Source organism: Triticum aestivum, chromosome 5A (genome assembly GCF_018294505.1).
Source record: "Triticum aestivum cultivar Chinese Spring chromosome 5A, IWGSC CS RefSeq v2.1, whole genome shotgun sequence".
Classification (NCBI taxonomy): domain Eukaryota; kingdom Viridiplantae; phylum Streptophyta; class Magnoliopsida; order Poales; family Poaceae; genus Triticum; species Triticum aestivum.
Window position 1 is genome coordinate 105,683,032 of NC_057806.1, and position 20,469 is coordinate 105,703,500.

Below are 20,469 nucleotides of genomic sequence, written 5' to 3' on the forward strand. Positions count from 1 at the left end.
CGAAATGGACCGAGATTTGCCAAGCGGCCTTGGTACACCACCGGTAGACCGCCTGTCAAATTTCGTGTCATTTGGAGTCCGTTTGATGCTCCAACGGTTAACCAGGAAACCATAAAAGCCTCTTTTGTGTTGCAGCCCAACACCCCTCCAAAACAGCCCAATAACCCATTCAAACCACTCCCATGTCCTCTGTCATCGGATCATGATCGCGTGGGCGAAAACTACACCTCATTTGGACACTCCTACCTCCTCCTACCTATAAATATGTGTCTCCCTCTGAAATTCGCGGTCTAACCCTAGTCTTCTTCCCCCACCGCGCATCTGGACGCGTCCGTGCCACGCCAGACATGTCCACTGCCGCCGCCACATCGCTCCAACCAATGGGAGCGCGACACGTCACTGTTGCCGCTGTTCTCGCCCACTCACAGCGCGCCACGTCAGCGCCGCGCCGCCCCACTTCGCCGCCGGCCCGCGGGGCCCAGATCTGGCACGCGCGAGCCCGCGCACCCCGCTGCTTGGCCCGTCCGCCCGGCTCCTCGCGCGACCGTGCGCCTCGCCGGACCCAAAGCGCCGGTCGCCTTCCTCCCCGCCGCCTTCGCCGGCTCATCCCCGCCACACTTCGCGCGCCACCGTGCAGGCCTCCACCGAGCGCGCCGTCGTCCCGCGCCTGACCTCCCCGCTCGCCGTCGCCCTCCGAGCTCGCCGCCGTTGTTCCACCTCTGGCCAACGAGCCCCTGCGTCTACCTCGCCGGCCTTCTCCTCCTCGTCGTCTGTCCTCGTCGCCACGAGCGCCGCCGTCACCGCCCGGAACGGATCCGGCCTCACCGGATCTGCCCGGATCCACCAGGGCCCCTCCCCGCCTTGCCTCGACCCTCGCCGGCGCTCCCTCCCATCCGCGCCGCCGCCATGGCCTCCTGCCCGTGAGGAGCACGGGAGGAGGACGAGCGCCTCGCGTTGACTCCCGCATGGACCCCGCATCCGGCCCATCTCCGTCGCCCGCCTGCCTCCTCTCCACTCTGGGACGAGCCCACTGGGTGAGCTGCCCATAAGTCTCGCCCTGAGCACATTTTACTATTCGCCACTCGTCTTTCTTTTTTTTCAAAAACGACCAAGTCCTCAGATCCGCATATTTTGTGCCCCTGTTTGTTGCATCACAAGTCCATGACCGTAGCTCCGTTTCATGCATATAAGATATCAAAATGTTCATTGGGAGATGCTCTTAATTTCATTCCATTGTGTCATGCTTGTTTGAGTTCATCTGGAAGCCCTAATCACTGATGCAAGAGTGCTATAAAATGGTTGCTCCTATTACTTAGCAGATTATGTTGATTGGTTATTTTTGTCACATTTGATGTGTGCATCATATGGGCATGAGCTCTACATGTGTTTTGATCTATGCCATGCCATCTTTAAAGGGGTGCTTGCCATGTATTTTTGTGATCAATGTGGTGACTAGCACAAGCATGCAAAGTAGCCTTCGTGATATTGCTGATTTCAGGGACTTAGGTTTTTGCTAAGTCCTTGTTCTGCTGTTATTTTTATGCCATGTAACCATGATGCTACAGTGAGATATGTGCATGCTTTTAGTTGCTTCAGTAAGGATGATTTGGACATATGGTTATGATCTATCCATCCATGCGCCTGTTTGCAATTATGGAGTGCCCTAGCATGTCTTAAGCTTGCTCTACTTTTGCTATAAAATGTTCCTGGCAGATTGTTTACATATTAATCAATTTTGCCATGGTTGTTGTAGTTGATACAAGCAGGCTATGATCTTGCTCTTGCCATGGTTAGATTCTTGAACATGTCTTCTTGCTGATGCTATGCTTATATTATCATGCAATGCCTTGTGGTGAGTGAATCGAGCTTGCAAAGAGGCCTTCATAATTCTGTTTATGCCATGCTCTGTTTTCTGCTAAGTCTGAATCTGTTAATGAAACTTGCTATGTTTACATGGGTGCCATCTTATCTTCTGTGCCTTTTTGGCTCATGATCAGTAAGGGACTTTTGGTCTATGCTTTTAGTAGATCCATCACATTCCTTTTTTTGCTATGATATGTTCCTGTAGCATGTTGTTTGCTTGCTCTAAATATGGCTTCCTGATGTTATTTCTGGCATGTTAGTATTTTCACTAAGTCTGTGAAGTTGATATCTTTTGCACTTTTCCCATGCTTTTTTGAACCTGCTCTTGTGTGATTTAGCTGTAGTTCAGTGTTCATCTTTTGTCAAGAATCTTGAGTAGATCACTTCCGTGTGCTTTGTTGGTATGTTGGAGTGCAGTAGCTTAGTTTCTTGTTGCATTCTAGATGGCATTGTGGTGTCAATCGCAGAACTGTGCCATTCTTGTTTTGCTTGCCATTTGCAAACCGTGCATCCGTTTCTGGTGATCTTTATATCGATTTCGACTGAAATCATCTCATCTTTCCAGTGGCACACTTGGTTTGCCAAGTTGATTCCTAGTTCAATCTTTCCCTTACAAAGCACGCATATGCATTGCATATCACATCCCGCATGTCATGCCATGTTTTGCATCATGTTGCTTGTGCATTGCACCGTGATTGATTGTTGGTCCTTTGCCTATGTTATTGCTTTGGGTAGAGCCAGGAGACGAGTACGTGATCAAGGAACCTGTTGAGTACGCTAATGAGGATCAAGCTTTCGTCAACTCTGAGAACTTTGCAGGCAAGATGACCATACCCTTGAAATCAGTTATATCTTTGCTTTCTAGTTGTTCGCTCTTTTGCCATGCAGCGATACCTACCACTTGCTATATAATGCCTCCCATATTGCCATGTCAAGCCTCTAACCCACCTTTCCTAGCAAACCGTTGTTTGGCTATGTTACCGCTTTTGCTCAGCCCCTCTTATAGCGTTGCTAGTTGCAGGTGAAGATGGAGTTTGTTTCATGTTGGAACATGGATTTTGTTGGGATATCATTATTATATCTTGTTTATTTTAATGCACCTATATACTAGGTAAAGGGTGGAAAGCTCGGCCATATGCCTGGTGTTTTGTTCCACTCTTGCCGCCCTAGTTTCCGTCATACCGGTGTTATGTTCCTTGATTTTGCGTCCCTTACGCGGTTGGGTGTTATGGGAACCCCTTGACAGTTCGCTTTGAATAATACTCCTCCAGCAAGGCCCAACCTTGGTTTTACCATTTGCCACCTATGCCTTTTTCCCTTGGGTTCTGCAGACTCAGGGGTCATCTTTATTTTAACCCCCCCCCCTGTGGTCAGTGCTTGTCTAAGTGTTGGTCCGAACCTGTCAACCGCCGGTGGCCACCAGGGGCAACTCTGGGCTGGTCTACCGGAATCTTGGACAATCCGGTGTTGCCCTGAGAACGAGATATGTGCAGCTCCTATCAGGATGTCGGCACATCGGGCGGCTTTGCTGGTCTTGTTTTACCATTGTCGAAATGTCTTGTAACCGGGATTCGGAGACTGATCGGGTCTTCCCGCTAGAAGGAATATCCTTCGTTGACCGTGAGAGCTTGTGATGGGCTAAGTTGGGACACCCCTGCAGGGTTTTGAACTTTCGAAAGCCGTGCCCACGGTTATGGGTAGATGGAAATTTGTTAATATCCGGTTGTAGAAAACTTGACACTTAACTTAATTAAAATGAATCAACCGCGTGTGTAGCCGTGATGGTCTATTTTCGTAGGAGTCCGGGAAGTGAACACGGTTTTGGAGTTATGTTTGTGCGTAAGTAGTTTCAGGATCACTTCTAGTCCACGACCGTTGCATTGCTTCTCTTCTCGCTCTTATTTGCATATGTTAGCCACCATATGTGCTTACTGCTTGCTGCAGCTCCACCTCATAACCTTTTCCTACCCATAAGCTTAAATAGTCTTGATCTCACGGGTGTGAGATTGCTGAGTCCTCGTGACTCACAGATACTTCCAAATAGTTGCAGGGGCCGATGATACCAGTGCAGGTGACGCAACCGAGCTCAAGTGGGAGCTCGATGAAGATCTTGATCGTTGTAGTGTTTCGTTTCCTGTCGATCAGTAGAGGAGCCCAATTGGGTCGATCGGGGATCTAGCATTTGGGGTTGTCTTTCTTTATTTTGGTTCCGTAGTCGGACCTTTGTTTGTATTCTGGATGATGTATGGCTTTATGTATTGCGTGAAGTGGCGATTGTAAGCCGACTATTTATCCCTTTCTTATTCAGTACATGGGATGTGTAAAGATTACCCCTCTTGCGACATGCCTACCATACGGTTATGCCTCTAAGTCGTGCCCCGACACGTGGGAGATATAGCCGCATCGTGGGTGTTACAGTGAGCCTCTCGATTATGTCAGACAGATCGAGATATTTGAAGTCGGGACGTTCTTGAATCATCAGGGCCGGGGTGTTGAATGAGGTGTCAAGTGATCTCAGGAGCTTCTTGACGATTTCGTGTTGGGTGATCTCAGTGGCGCCAAGTGCGCGAAGCTCATTTGTGATATCAGTGAGGCGATCAAATGTGAGCTGGACATTCTCATTGTCGTTTCTCTTGAAGAGGTTGAAGAGGTTGCGAGGAACATCAATTCTTGAATCTCTCTGAGTTGAGACGCCTTCGTTGACCTTGGAGAGCCAGTCCCAGACTAGCTTCGCAGTTTCCAGAGCACTCACTCGGCCGTACTGTCCTTTGGTCAGATGACCACAGATGATGTTCTTGGTAGTCGAATCCAGTTGAATGAACCTCTTGACATCAGCACCGGTGACACCTTCACCGACCTTGGGAACACCATTCTTGACGACATACCAGAGGTCGACGTCACTGGCTTCAAGATGCATGCGCATCTTATTCTTCTAGTAGGGGTAATCAGTGCCATCGAAGACAGGGCACGCAGCGAAGACCCTGATTATCCCTGCAGTCGACATAGCTAAAACTCTAGGTGGTTAAACCGAATCACACAGAACAAGGGAGCACCTTGCTCTGATACCAATTGAAAGTGCTAGTTATCGACTAGAGAGGGTGAATAGGCGATTTTTATGAAAGTCTTCAAAACACGAGGGCTTTGAAGACAAATAGTAGAAATGAACCTATTGATATGCAGTGGAAGGTAGACTACACTAGACAAGCCATAGTCAAGTAAGCAATGAAGTGAAAGCACGAAGACTATCAGCAACTAGGTAGTATGGATCAGGATGGAAGACAGTATGAAGCCAAACAATAAATAGTCTTCACACGGTGAAGACAATCAGATCATATAAGCAAGCAATGACTTCACGAAGACAAACTGTAAAGTAAAGGGAAGTGGGGGATAGAACCAGTTGCTTGGTGAAGACAAGGATTTGATAGACCAATTTTAGTTGTTGTGACAACTGTACGTCTGGTTAGGGAGGCTGAGATTTAACTCAGAAGACCGCGATTTCACCTTATTCCCCTTGAGCTAAGGACACCCAGTCCTCGCCCAATCACTCTGGTAAGTCTTCAAGGTATACTTCCAAACCTTCACAGACTTCGTTCACTGGCGATCCACAATGGCTCTTGGATGCTCAGAACGCGACGCCTAACTGGCTGGAGGATTCACAGTCCTCAAGTGTAACAAGTCTTCAGGTCACACGGACACAAAGACTTCAGTGATGCCTAACACTCTTGCGCTCTAGGTGTTTTGGGCTTTGTCCTTGCAAGGATCTCTCTCTCAAATGCATGCTCTCAAACGATAAAAGTCGTGCACTAACTCTGAGCAGCCACCAATTTATGGTGTAGGGGTGGGCTATTTATAGCCAGGAGGCAACCCGACCTGATTTGTCCGAAATGATCTTGGCCAACTAAAGAACTGACACGTCACTACACCACAACACTAATGCAAAGGCAGGTAATCTGCCGGGAGAAAGCCATTAAGAGGGCAGACAAACTGCCGGGAGAGTGTTTCTCCCGGTAGATAGAACCGCCACTAGAATGGCTGTCGGGGATTACTTGTCCCGGCAGATAAACTATTCCCGGCAATTTCTCTGCCCCGACCTATATATCTGCCGACAAATCATTTTGTCCTGGCAGACTGGTCATAGCACGGGATCTATAATTGCTGGCAGTGAAACTGCCGGCACAAACTAGTCTTCCTGGCAGTTAGTATGCCATCATGTTGTTTTCACTAGCAAACTAGTATACATATCTCTAATTTAATATCCACACTGCGTCAGGCAATCAAAACAAATCACAACTTATACATATAGTTTCAATCGAAGTTACATATAGGCCTCATTCAAAACCTTGAACTTCACAAATATTTTTAGACTGAAAGAAGCAATACTTCAACATCCATACATGCGTTCAGTAGCAACCAGCTACAGCGGTAAACAAACTTTACATAAGTCGATAAGATTTCAAGTCTTCAAACTATGGTACACACATGGCTTAAGCTCAGCACATGGTTGCAACCATCCTGTGATATTATATTATTCGAAGATGGCCACATGTCTCCAGCAGAAGAGGCATGAGCTTGCAATGCTTTGAAGGTATTACTGTAAAAAGAACCATTACATAGACATCCAAGTTGACTGGTACAACTACTATCATGTAGAAACATCTTGCAGTGACGATGCCAACCTGAATAGATAAGATAGTACAACTGCTATGAGCTAATAACTTTGGTTAATGAGCTATATTGTAGCACATAAAAATGGACATAGGCTCAGACAGCAAATACATACTTTCATAATAATCATTTTGCAAACAAAAAAGCAAACCATAGTGACTTTTTCAAAGAAAGTAGCTTACAACTACATATGGCAGCTGACATGTTTTCAAACTTCCCATGTGTATCTATACCAATCTTATTACACTTGAGTATGAATTCACAAGTATTGATACTTTCCATTACAATTCAAACTATGTATAAACATTACGAGAGATATTTCCTTCCGCACAAACAACACAGGTTCATGCATAATGTGTATATAATAATGAAAGATAGATCATGCAAGACCATGAAGAAATCTGGAAGCATGATGCTAGTTGATGGACGAATCAAATGAAAAACAAGGATATGTGTTTCTTTTAATGAATAGTAAAATATAAGGAACCACCATCTCTACGTTCAAGACAACCATAAAAAGTGATAGCCTTTTGCCCTGTGATGCAAAAAGAGCGGAGCCACCAGGCAAGATACATATATCATTGACAACTTTAGTATCAAGAGGAAGTTGTATTGTACGAGATTCACGGTTGGATAACATGCTAGCCTGTTGACATTGAAAATTTACTATAAGGTGTGCAAAATCTTAGCGGTGATATCCATTAATTTGGCAATGAAAAAGATTTAAATGTACCCTTCTAAGAACATGTTCTCCGCCTACACAAGGCACCTTCCCAGATTCTTCATTAATGTTTCTCCCTTTATCCAAATCAAGTTGACCATGTGACCATAACCGGCACATTATTAACTTAAAAAAAAGTAAAAACACAAATATATCTAAACTGGATCTGATTTGCTGGATTTCCAAGTAAATGGTGAACTTTCTAACGATGCTTCCTATGAATCTTCTTATATAGTTTTCATAATCCTATTAATAATTAGATATGAGCAGAAAGGAAAGAAGCACCTCTCGGTGATTCACTCACTGCTTGTATGCTTTCATCTGATGGGGTATTACATCACGGCCGATTATTCAAAACAAAGTATGCAACTCCTACAACTGACTGTAATGTAACAATTAGATGCAACTAAGGAGGAGCTACAAAAGTAAAGTAATTTTTAAAACACAATTGCAACTCGATGTACCTCTGCACATTACATAAGCCATAGTTCTCATGCATCTTATTTCTTAGCTATTAGATGAGAAAAAAATTTGTGTACGTTCAAGGGATCATAAACGACATACATCAAACAACATCAAAACCTTTCTTCCAGGACAGACTAAAGGCACGTCAGTATAGCATACAATCTACAAACTATAATTACCTGTATAGTGGGATGTTAAAAATGAACAGAACTACATACATATACAGGTGCTTCCTTTTCATATGCTTCTTAGCTCGCATGGAAAGCTAAAGACTTTTTTCTCGGCAGTGAGGTTCTCGACAAAAACAAGGTTCAGTCCATGTATGTGAGGACATCTGATATGTGCAACAAAGTATATACTTTTGCATGTACCTAAGATGGTATTGCTCAAAGCGGAGGAAGACCCTCTGATCTCCTCTGTATATCATTACTTTGACACCTAAACATTGGCCTTATTTTTCTTGAAAGAATTTTTACATATGAAATCGATATATGTAAGGAAAAACTGTAATAAGAACCAAACATCCACATGAAGGAAGCACTTGTTTATTTCTAGCTAGCTCTGTACCCAAAATGATCAAACATGTATTTATTTATAGCAAAGTTGAATAAGAAAACAACCGCAGGTGCAAGAAAGCACTTACAAATATCTTAGCTTACTCCTAGCTAGCTTTCTGCCCAAAATAAAAAAAAAATCATATCTATATGACTATATCTGGAGCATACCTCAATTAATTGAATCCATATTAGGCAAAAGCAGCACCAGGACGCAGCCAACCTACAGTGTCTCCTATCTCCTGTAGCAGACAAATCAAGCATTAAAAGCGAAGCAAATGCAAAAGGAACCCAAACATGGCCAAAACAACAAAAGAACTATGTTGTTGGCTAGAACCTAAAAATGAACAGAAGACTTCGCTGCCCAACCTAATTTCTACTTTGATGTTGATATTACTAAAATGACCATATGTTTCAGGTCAGTCAAGATACCAGGCAGCAATTATTAGTAAAACATGCAGTACATAGTCATATAGGCTGAATGTTTACAACTGAAAATAGCACTTTGTAATAGATATTTCAAGTAAAACAAAGTGGCAACTGTTTCTAGAGCGGTCTGCACTGGCTAAGGCTGACATTCCAGATACATTCTTCCATCCGAGTGATCTGCCATTTTCTTCAAAGCAGAGGAAGAAGATTTGGCATATGTGCTCGACCATGTGGTGTCATTAATCATTGAATTTTTAAATGGTATTACCTGTCATTCTGAGACACCAACATCTATTAACTTATGATTCTGCAAGGCACACACATAAGTAAATGTAAGCACAAGTTTCTCACAAGTATGTCAAGGGTCATTGCTACGTTAACAGAAAAGAACAAAAAGAAATACAATGGAACAAGAAGCACCAGGGACCATACCTTGGGCTCGAAGTACAAGAAGGGGAGGCCGGAGGAGCATGAACTGGGGTAGTACGGATGAAGGACGACGAGCTGGAGAGCATGACGTGACCAGGGGCGGAGGAGCATGCACAGGAGGAGGACGACCAGGAGGGGCCGACGGCGCCAAACCTATCTCGCTGCACGCCCATCTCGGCAGTTTGGGAGAGGTGCAAGGAGATGTTGCAGCCCAGGGAGAAAGCATGGCAGGAGCGGCGACATTTGGGCGGCGCTAGGGATGTGGCGGAGGGCGGATCAGATCTGCGGACGATGGTACTTGACGGCGGCGGAGGAGGTTGCTCGTCGGCAGCGGTGGTCGTCGGCGGCGGAGGAGGTTGGTGCGATGGGTAGTTGAGGGCTGCTGGGGTGGGGCGGCGGAGGGTGGTCGGTGGAGGCTAGGGTCAAAGCACAAGGTATTTGGGCTAGATCTGGTCAGGATGGCGGTAGTAGGGTCGGAGCAGAAGGCATTTTGGGCTTTCTGGCACGCGCTTTCGTGGTAGCGCGCTGCTGGGCCTAATTATTTCGTTTTCACGCCATGAACAGTTCCCGGCAGATAATGGGCCCAGATTGAGTTCTCCCGGCAGATAAAATGACTTAAATGGTGGATATGAACACCGACAGTAAATATGTCCTTGTTGCTCAATTTCTACCGGCAGTTTTTCTACCTGGAAGGACTTGTGCTGACGGTTAAATGATCCCCGGCAGTTTGTTTGCCTTTATATGGTATTTCTCCCGGTAGTTAACTGCCCCCAATCAAGTGTTGTGGTGTAGTGCGTGTCCAACGGTCGGATTTCAAACACACGCGGTGGCTTGACTTGGGCTACAAGTAAAGCTGACTCATCCAACTCTGGATAAGATTTGCTCTCATTGTCTTCCCTCGAAGACATAGGATTTTGGTTGAGCATCACTTCAGTCACTCTGACTTTGTTCACTTGGACCCCACTTAATAGTACGGTGGTTCCTATGACTCAACAAAGAAGAAAAGGAAACTACAAAACAACTATGTCTTCGCACTCCGTAGTCTTCACGTGAACGTCTTCTCATGTCATAATCTTCAATATGAATATCTTCACAAACCACCATTGTCTTCAATATCTTCAGACATTTTTAGGGGTCATCTCTGGTAGGTAAACTGAATCAATATGGGACTACTACCTGTGTTATCCTCCAATTCTCACAAACACATTAGTCCCTCAACCAGGTTTGTCGTCAATACTCCAAAACCAACTCTACAAAAGAAGACACATCCGTGACATTTTGGGCCGAACGAATTTTTTTTGTCATGCTTATGTCACTTCTATGACGATAATTGTGACAAAACCCGGTATCATCATAGATGTGGTGGGCTCCTACTTCTATGACAAAAAATCATGATAGAAAATGGGCTTTTCGTCCCGGGCCGGAGATGCAACTACATGACATTCTTTGGGCCGTCCATGACGGGAAAAACCGTGGTAGAAGCGAGGGCGCAGAAAATATCGGGAAGTTCCCGGTTTCGGTGGGTGGTCAGGGGCTGAGCGATGCGCATTTCTCTCGTACACGTACGCGTGTGGGTGCAAGGCGGTGGGCTCTAACTGAACCCGAGCGAGGCATTCGCCTACTAAACCCGAGCGATTGCACTACAGGCTACGCGTTATTGAACCCGAGCGATCGATTGATGGCTATTAACTTCGCTACTGCTGCTAACTGAAGCTGATCGAATCTGCTGCCTCTTGATGAACAACGAGCGTTGTTGGGGGTTTGGATGAACAGTTCCCGGTGGGGGGTTGGATGAATAGGAACCCGTGGTGTTGCCGCTGGATGAACATGACCCCAATCGATCGAGCCGGTGGAGGGGTGGATGAACAGGACCCCGTGGAGGGCTGGATGAACAGGACGACCCCGTGGAGGGCTGGTTGAACAGTAGCCGGTGGAGGGCTGGATGAACAGTATCCCGTGGAGGGGTGGTTGAACAGGACCCCGTGGAGAGGGCTGGTTGAACAGTAGTCGGAGGAGGAGCGCGCGGTGAAGGCTGGATGAACAGGAGCCCATGGATGAACAGTTGCATGTGGAGGCTGGAGGAGGTCGACCGTGGATGAACAGTAGCCCGTGGAGGCTGGAGGAGGTCGACGGTGGATATGAACAGTATCCCGTGGAGTCCCATTTTGTGGTACTGCACACCCCTCCCGATGAACATGACCCCCGTTTTGACCATAGCGCTCCAACACAAGTCCGTTTCCTCCATTTTGCGGTATGCCACACCCCTCCTGATCAACAGGACCCCGTTTCGATCGTAGCAGGTCTGTTTCCTCCATTTTACGGTACGCCTAACCCCTCCCGTTGAACAATTCCCGTTTCGACCATGGCCGGTCAAACACAAGGCCGTTTCCCCCGTTCTGCAGTACGCCAGGCCTCGTTTCCATCGGCTGTTCCGTCAAGACAGTTGGCTCCCGATGAACAGCACGCGTTCCGTTACCTCCCGATGAACACGACGCATTCCGTTGCCTCCCCATGAACACGACGATGATGCAGTTTCTCCGTTCCGACCCAACCATGTACACGAGCCCTGACCGTACATATGCACGAGTAGGCATTCGAGACCCCGCCCGCATGTACGTACGTGGCCGTATTTACTTTCTTGCACCCTGGTCGTTGTACACACATGTACATGCTTCGTGCGCGCCTCTACTACGACACGTGCCCTGCCTTACTCGGCAACGGTTCATCGCTACAGCCTACAGATAGACCGATCGTATGTACGTACACGTTACTGACCAGAATGACAACGCTACGTACGCTTCGACCAGGTGGGTCCCGACTATCAGGCACTTCCTTGCGTGCGAAGGTGTAGCCGGTGGGTCCCAGCAGTCAGGGGGCGAATCATTTTTTTGCCCGTAATATGGACGCACTTCCTTGCGTGCGAAGATGCAGCTGGTGGGTCCCAGCAGTCAGGGGGGAAACATTTTTTTGCAAAATATGGTGGCCCATCCGGTGGGTCCCTGCTGTCAGGTGGAGGAATAATTATTTTGCGCATAATAAGGAGGCACTTCCTTGCTGCGACCGTGGACCCATCTGTTAGCCTCTCCATGTACAGTACTCTTCCGATGGAAGTCGTTCGTTGACCACATTGACCACGCCGCGCCGAGAGCACCAGGGCGGTGGACGACGGTGAGGCCTAGGACGGGGACGACATGGAGACGGGGAAGACACGTCAGTGGATGCCCATGCGGAGGGGAGTACGTGGGTTGACTGCTTCGGCTACGGTGTGAGGTTGCCGTCGCTGGAGAATAAAAGGAGGTGTGGGTGGGTATAGAGGGATGACATGGCCAGCGGTGGCAGCACAGCCGGACATGAGAGGCAGGAGCATGCGGCACGGTCGACGCTTGTTTGGGCGGCTGGAGCAAGAAGACCAGAAGTTGAAGAAGCACTACGGCCATTGGATTGACATTGTACGATCACTGGAGCTAGAATCGTTCATATTGACTAAGTTGACAAAGCCCTCCGTCTGCGTCAACTTAGTAGGTCCACAAGTCAGCCTCCCACTATGGTGGGCCCGAGCTAGCAGGGGCAGTATTCATTTTTTGTGCATAATAAGGAGGCACTTTCTTGCGTGCGAATATATAGCTGGTGGGTCCGAGCTGTCAGCGGTACTATTCATTCATTTTGGCATAATAAGGAGGTACTTGCTTGCGTGCGGCCATGGACCATGTGGGTCCCAACTGTCAGCCTCTCCATGTACATCCCTCTTTCGATGTTGTCGTTTGTTGACAACGTTGACCACGCCGTGCCAAGAACACCAGCGCGATGGATGACGGCGAGACCCAGGAAGGGAATGTCCCGGAGGTGGCGAAGCCACATCAGTTGAGGATGTGGGTGAGTAGATGGATGTCCTGGCCAGTGGTGGGAGTAGTAGGGGTGGTGAGGCATGTGCGGCAGCACAGCCGGCCACGGGAGGCGGGAGCAGGCGGTCCCGCCGGCGCTGGATTTGGCGGCTGGAGCAAGAAGATCAGAGATTGAAGAAACACGATGGCCATTGGATTGACATCCAACGGTTACGTCTGCTAGAATCGTTCATTGTTGTACAGAATAAGTAAAAAAAATCTTGCATACACGTCAACTTAATAGGCTCACAAGTCAGACCATTCCCTATTTTTTTAATAATTTATATATAGCTCATTACAACTTCTTATGCAATTTATTTTAGCCCGTTTTTTGTTGGCCAGGGCCAGGGTTAAAAATTTAAATGAAATTTCGCATATTTTTGTGGGTTCCAAACTATTTTTAATATCGAAATGTCGAGCCAGATTTAAAGTACTTTGAAGATATATTTAAATTAGGTTAAAGCCTAGTGAAATTGGAATCTGAAAATGTGAAAAAATTCAGAAATTATAAAGTAATTGCCAATTTGTCATCTGTTTTTATATTTACAGCCCATTTCATATTACTTTCAAGATTTGTAGGCATCTTGAAAGAGTTGCAGCCCATCAGGGCATAGAAAAATAAGTAGGCCTGGATTGGTTATTCTGCAGAAAAAATAAACTGAGCTCATTTTCACAAAAAATAGCTGGGCTGATCATGTGATGAACATAAAATATAAGCCTAGGCTAGACGGGCCACATCCCTGTTGAAACCCTGCTCCGTCTCAACAATAAGAAAAAAAATATTGCTCGAGCAGCTACGTCCCAGGTTTCACCCGATCTTGTGTTGTTCTCTTGACTATTGACTATATACCTGACAATGTCGTGGCTCCTAGATCTCAGGAAACCACTAACAAGAAGCACTTTCCTTTTCCATACGCTGACAATGGACTATATATAACAAAAAATGAGGAACTTCCTTGCGTCCGGCCATGGACATGATGGGCCCCTACTATCATCCTCTCCATGTACAGTCCTCTGTCGATTCCTCTTGTTTGTTGACCATGTTGACAACGCGAGAGGGCGGCACCGCAGCGAGCGCAGCAAATCACGCGAAGGACGACGGCAAGGCCTCGTAGGTCGGCGTTAACAATTTAGGAGACGGTAGGGCGGCGATGCGTGCGCTGAGGCGCAGCCAGCCGTTGGAGGCGGAAGCAAGCGGCCCCACCGGCACTGGTTTGGTTTTGGCGGCTGGAGGAAGACAGGACTGGAGAAACACGACAGACTATAAAAGCAGCATGAGTACTTAACAACCTTAACTGAAACCAGCAGGGGCACTTAACAACCATAACTGAAAGTAGTATGAGTACTTATACAGGTTCAACCGTACAAAGAACGCCTCGAATAGTGCTACTTTGTCTACAGTTAACCAAAGGGAGAGGCCGCGAAGCCCCATGACAAGGCCCATGCACCACCCCGCGCATCCACAACCTTATGAAAACGGCTTCGTCTCGCAATGTAGTCAATAAACATGATATTCGCTTTAGAGCCAAGGAAAAGCAGGAACATAATCCTCTGTCCTATTCTCCAAGATGGACGGGCCTTCATTATTTGAGACCACCCATGAATAAGTATCTTTTCACCTCCAAGGGCAATGGAGTAGGTCGACATAAACATCATCTTGTGACCAAGTGCAAGTCTGACCCGACCATGGTCAGGCATCTGTATAGGAACAATAGAACTGGGCAGTTCCTGTTTTAAGAAGATCACAACTGTAAAACTGTGCATAAGCAAGAGTTTATGAACAACATATATAACATAAAATAGCTTGTACCATAAGTTTCTCAACATAGTTGGACCTGTTCAACGAGTGCAGCAGTGGCACACATATCCCATGTGGCCTTCCACCATTGAAATGCCCCACAAGGACCTCAAGACGATCAATAAAGTGTAGGAAATTGTGGATGTCATCCAAGTCAACTTCAGTGCCATGAGTAACAACCAAGTTCTTATAGAATAACAAACGAGTAGCCTGCTTAACTCTAAAAAAACCTACATGTGCCACCAACTATAAGAAAATATTAGTTAGAAGTAGCATCTTCGTGAGATATTCGTTGCTACAAAGTTAAATTGTGATTAGTTAGACGGAATAGGTGGATTAAGAAGTAATCGAGTCAACAAGCAGGAACCAGATAAAAAACTAACATGGATGAACAATTGGAACGACGTCGGGGTGGAAGATCGCAGTGAAGATGTGACCAGGTTCTGCTATTTCCATCAACATTCATGTGCCAACCTTCAGTCCGTAACACTTGAGAAACTTTATCCAAGTTCGGCCATAAAAAATGCAGCGATCTTCTTGGTTCATGAAGCCAACTCGGAACTTATATCCATGGCTTGTCTTCACTGTGACCATTAAACTGGTGTATTCAGTTATGGCAAGGCCGAGCATGTTGAGTACATGTGTTCTGGCAGAGCAAGGAATGCACTGCAGGAAAAATAATATGAGAACATAATGTATTCCCTCTATCCAAATCTAGAAATAATTTCCTCCTTCACATCAGTGTTGACCATGGTACTAGTACCTTTTATCCAAATATAGCAATCCAAATTTCCAAATTAGTCGACAACATGTTCAAAAAACCGCACCTTCCCGGACAGAAAAGAGGATTCTAGGACATATTGTGTGCGTTTTAAAATCCTGTGTTAGGATGAGAAGGAACAAGTGTGGCGTCTCGTTGAGGGTGCAGAAACCTGCAGGGCCTCGCACTTTGGGCACTTCAAATGAAACACACTAGATTCAGTAGGAAGAAAAATGCATCAACGGCGGCGGCTGCCATCCTAGGATTACCCGCGACCATGGGACTTGGATTTATCGGGGATGGATGAAGAATTCGTGCCAGGTTCTCCATGAGAAAACCCTATGCAATCGTCGAGCGAGGGTTTCTCTGAACAAGCAGAGGAGGGAGAAGGGGATTCAGGCCTAGTGAAATATTGTCGCTTCATCCATCCAGCTTAGTGCTAAAGTTGGAAAGGTGGGGGTTTTTGTGATTTGATGGCTCATTGGGCATTACTGTGGCGCTACGACCGGGGTGTGTCTACCGTGCAGTTGTGCACTCTAATTTGGTGCATATGGCACGTGGACCCCGTTGCCGGATGCCCCACATATCAGCGAAAGGAAGTAGAAAGACAGGAGTAACTAGTTACACATAAATATATTTTTGACAGAGATACTCCCTGTGTAAAGAAATATAAAGATCTTTTATATCACAACTTTATACATAAGAAAAATCAAGGGGAATATATATATATAACATATATAATTACAAAAATGGAGTTTTTTTAACACGGTGTAGATGAGTTGGTGATGATGGTGTGCCTGCCATCCTGCAATATAGGCCGTCCGATTTATATCTGACGGATAGGAAGGAAACTATGGCAATTTTGCAAAAAGGTACCCACACACCTCTCCACATTTGCAAATAAGGCCTTCCCTCGTTCATCCTTTTCTATCACAAGATAAAATACTCATACAAATGCATCTTGATGTTACGTGCAACGCACGGGTATTATGGGGGTTCAGCTGAGAAATACTCAGACAGGCTCAAGGTTCTAGACTTTGGGCCATAGGCCGGTGGGCCTGCATGTTTGGTGGCCCATGTGTTCTACCTCAGCGCTTTTCATATTGCAAGCGATTGGTACGGCGCTGGTTTTAGATGCTGTCGCAAGGCGTACACAAAATTGAATAAAGCACGACAGCTGTTGGAATGAAATCGAACAACAGTTCCTAACCAGCAATCAGAGTTGCAATTCTATCAATGATACTGTCGTAAAACTTATACACACATGACACTTGTTTAACCATGCCATAGTATTACATCAAAATCTCTCAGAGGATAGATCAGTTCGGAAGTTGCGTGCTGCTACTGAAGAATTTCACAGTTGATTTGGACCAGCTCTCCTTGCCGAGAAAGTTCGATTTTGACATCATCCCCTACCGCAAGATATGATTTAGATTTGAACCTTGACCATCCTTTAGCATCAATAATCATGCGACCATCCTTTGTACTTACGGTATATTGAGCAGGTTCATTCACACCAAGGCTGCGCATGGTAAGAGAAACTTGGCCGCGGTCACCCGGATTGTTGAATGACTCCCTCGTTGCTCTAGGAATTCTATGTTTGCAAACAAGAAGACATACACAAACAGTTAGATCAACACAGTGAATCATGTGAAACAACATGGAAAGAAAAAAAGGAAGCACATGGGTGGCCAATGCTTACCAAGTCCAGTCTGTTTGTAAGGACTTTGGTATATGAAGTGTGAACTGCAGCCCAGTCTGTTGCATGTGCAACTGTTGGTTCTGTTGCCGCTGCACGGGCCGGAGCAGATGCAAGTGCAAGTGTTGGTGCAGGTGCCAAAGCCATTGCTGGTGCTCGTGCCGGTGCGACTAGTAGTGCCGCTGCTACTGCCGGAGATGGTGCTCCTTGTAGAGCTAGTGCCTGTGTCGGAGCAGGTGCCGGTGTCGATGCCTGATCCTCCGGTAGATCAGCCTGATCCACTGACGCGGTCGATGCCCAATCCGCAGCTGGATCAGACTGAGCTGCTGCCGCTGTTAGTGCTAGAGCAACTGCCGGTGCTCGATCCATTCCTGACAGCGGTACCGATGTGCGAGACAGCGGTGATCGTGTCTGGTCTGCTATGATCAGCTTTCTAACTTGACTAGGCTCTGTGACTGTGATCTAGTCTTTTTCTTCATTTCTTTTAAACGTGAGAAGAACTAACTGTGGCGTGTTTGTCAAACCAAACTATAGTTCATCATAGGGATTCAGCTTGTACTCAGACAACAGAGTGGTCCATTTTTTTCCAGTCATATAAGTGATGGACAGTGCCTTCGTTACTGACATGACATAAGAAGTGAAAACTACAAAAATATCCATCGTAGAGCAAACCAAATGGTTTATTCTGTGATGAATTTCACATGGAAAAACCTGTGTTGTAAAATTGCAGCAAAAGAAAGAAAACATGACATTAAACCAATAATATTTAGACAGTAAATCAATAAAATTTACTTGATATGACACGAGCGAATCCTTACCAAGAAATCACTATGTTGAAGTACTAAACAGAAGATTGATCGTCGAACTACTCCTGGTATGCAGGGCCCCCGCCAACTCCCACATGCACGACAGTCCAAAGGTCCTGACAAATCGTATGGACCGAACATCCAAGGGACTGGAAATCCTTGTGGGTGCGATAAACCCTAGAATGCATACAGATATTGGAGTGTAACCATAATTGATAAACCATCCTCACAAAAAAGATGATCTGGATACTTCAAAATATACAGACTAAATTGAGTGGACAGACATTACCATAGACGGTTCTCGAGACTCACCACACACCAAAAGAGGTCGTACTAAACAATACAGGTTTTACAAACGCAAATCAACTACTAAACAATAGTACTTACTATAGACAAGCAAAGTTGCACCAATTAAACTCTGCAGACTATTTCTTGCCACCGACCTACGGGATGAACCCTGCACAACTGAGTAGGCCATGGACTTCATGAGAGATGTCTACCAGCACCATCACCATCTCGTCAACCTTGGAGAACCTAACAGAGTCGTCTTTCCACTCATAAACATGACGATGAAGACATACCACATCAGATTTGTCAGGAAGCTTTATGAGAACCACACCCTTCGTAATCAAAGGCACAGCCATGAAATTGTTGTGTTCAAGTACAGCCTCGAGAACATGCCTAACAACAATGCTACAGGAAAACACTAGTTTAGGACATGTGGCGACAAGGACACAACAGCTAGATAGTTTAGCATTAGAACTCATCCTCAGGTCTTCCAGTTCACACGACATGACTTTGAGAACTTCATCTCCACCGCGGACCTGGTTCTAATTCAAACAGAAACCAAATATTTTGTTACTACCTCTGTTCAGAAATATAAGATGATTTTCGATATTTTACTCCATATATGACTACATATACGCACAGAAATGAGTGAACAAAGACACTAGAACATGTCTTCAAAGGCATGAGAGCAGACGGATTACTTGCAATATCCATAACACAAGTTACTGAGGCAAATATACCCTCTTCAAAGGTAGCATTGATGTTCATAAAGTAGTTGAAAGTAATCTATAAGAAATCAGTGTCAACCTCTCACATGTATTGGTCAAAATAGGATTTTAGAACCGTCATTTGGCACACAAAAATCACATGGAAGATCACCCAGAAAGTTGTACTACTAGTACTAGTACTAGTACTGCGTGTTAGATGAAAAAACACAATCAAGATCGAGAAAAAGATCGTCAAGAAGATATATTACCTGGACTTGCTTAATGAGGGATCCCGGAGAGGGGGGCTTGGACAGGGCGATGGCTTTGAGCTTGTCTGCGGTAGTGTCGGCGGGGTGCTTGCGCTTCTTCGTACCATGAGCCTCGACGGTTTTGGCTAGAGCCATAGATATCACTTCGGCCGATGCTCCAGCGTCCATCAAGAAACTATCAAATATAAATAAAATAAAACAATCCATAATCACAAAACCAAAAGAAGAACATAGAGGGATTTATAGGATAAGTCTCGGGTTGTGAGACCGGGCCTTGGCCAGAATCAAAACCATTGATGCGCTAACCTTTCCTTCTTTGGGAGAGGAGAACAATGGTAGAAGCAGGTCGGGGTTTTCTTGAAGAAATGAGGAACAAGATGAGGGAGAAGCGAGTTGGGTAGAGAGGAAGCTGGGAGAGAAGAGTGAAATGATGGTTGCTTGATTCGTCCAACTTACTGCTGGAAAGGAGGGGGTGTTGTGATTTGACGGCTCATTGGGCATTACTGTGGTGCTTCGATCGGGGTAGTCTACTATGCAGTTGGGCACTCTACTACGGAGTAATTTGGTGCATGGCTGCTGGACCCAGATGCTGGTTGTCCCACACCTCGGCGAAAGTGAGTAGCAAGGTTCCCGATGACCGTCGAGGAGGATCTGCATGGTAGAGCGAGTCCACTGTTTTTGTGAAGAAAAAAAATGATTATAGCAAGCGTTTCCACTCTTACGACGGAGGAGTACACGGTAGCCACTTGAACATACACGATGCTCCTGGTACTAGGCATGTGTAGTGATTCATACGTCAGTACTACATAATCTTGTTGCTAGTGTAGTAATATATGATGATAACAAATGATGTTGTCTGCTTTTTCGACTGTCCGGTCGAGAATGAATGGTGAGATCAATGTTAACATAACTAGGTCTATAGCGCACGAAGAGTATGGTGCTACAGTACTCCACGAAATGAACCATATGAAGCACTACTCAGTGTTAGGCAGGGTGTATGAAGGGTGCACGTGATGGGAGCAAAAGTTCCCTTCTCAACCCACTTTTGGGTGTTTGGTAGAGTGCATGAAGGGTGCATGAGTCCACACTAGTAGGTTAACACAAATACACGAAGAGGGAACAACTATATTGAGAT

General features: G+C 45.9%; 1 long non-coding RNA gene across 1 annotated transcript; it reads right to left on the reverse strand.

The window, feature by feature from the left end:
• Positions 1-6,198: 6,198 nt before the first annotated feature.
• LOC123102496 (uncharacterized) lies at positions 6,199-9,601 on the reverse strand. The gene is made up of 4 exons (XR_006448974.1): positions 9,130-9,601; positions 8,966-9,004; positions 8,440-8,510; positions 6,199-6,539 (listed from the first exon to the last, which is right to left on the reverse strand). It is a non-coding gene; the product is annotated as an uncharacterized lncRNA (long non-coding RNA).
• Positions 9,602-20,469: the final 10,868 nt, after the last annotated feature.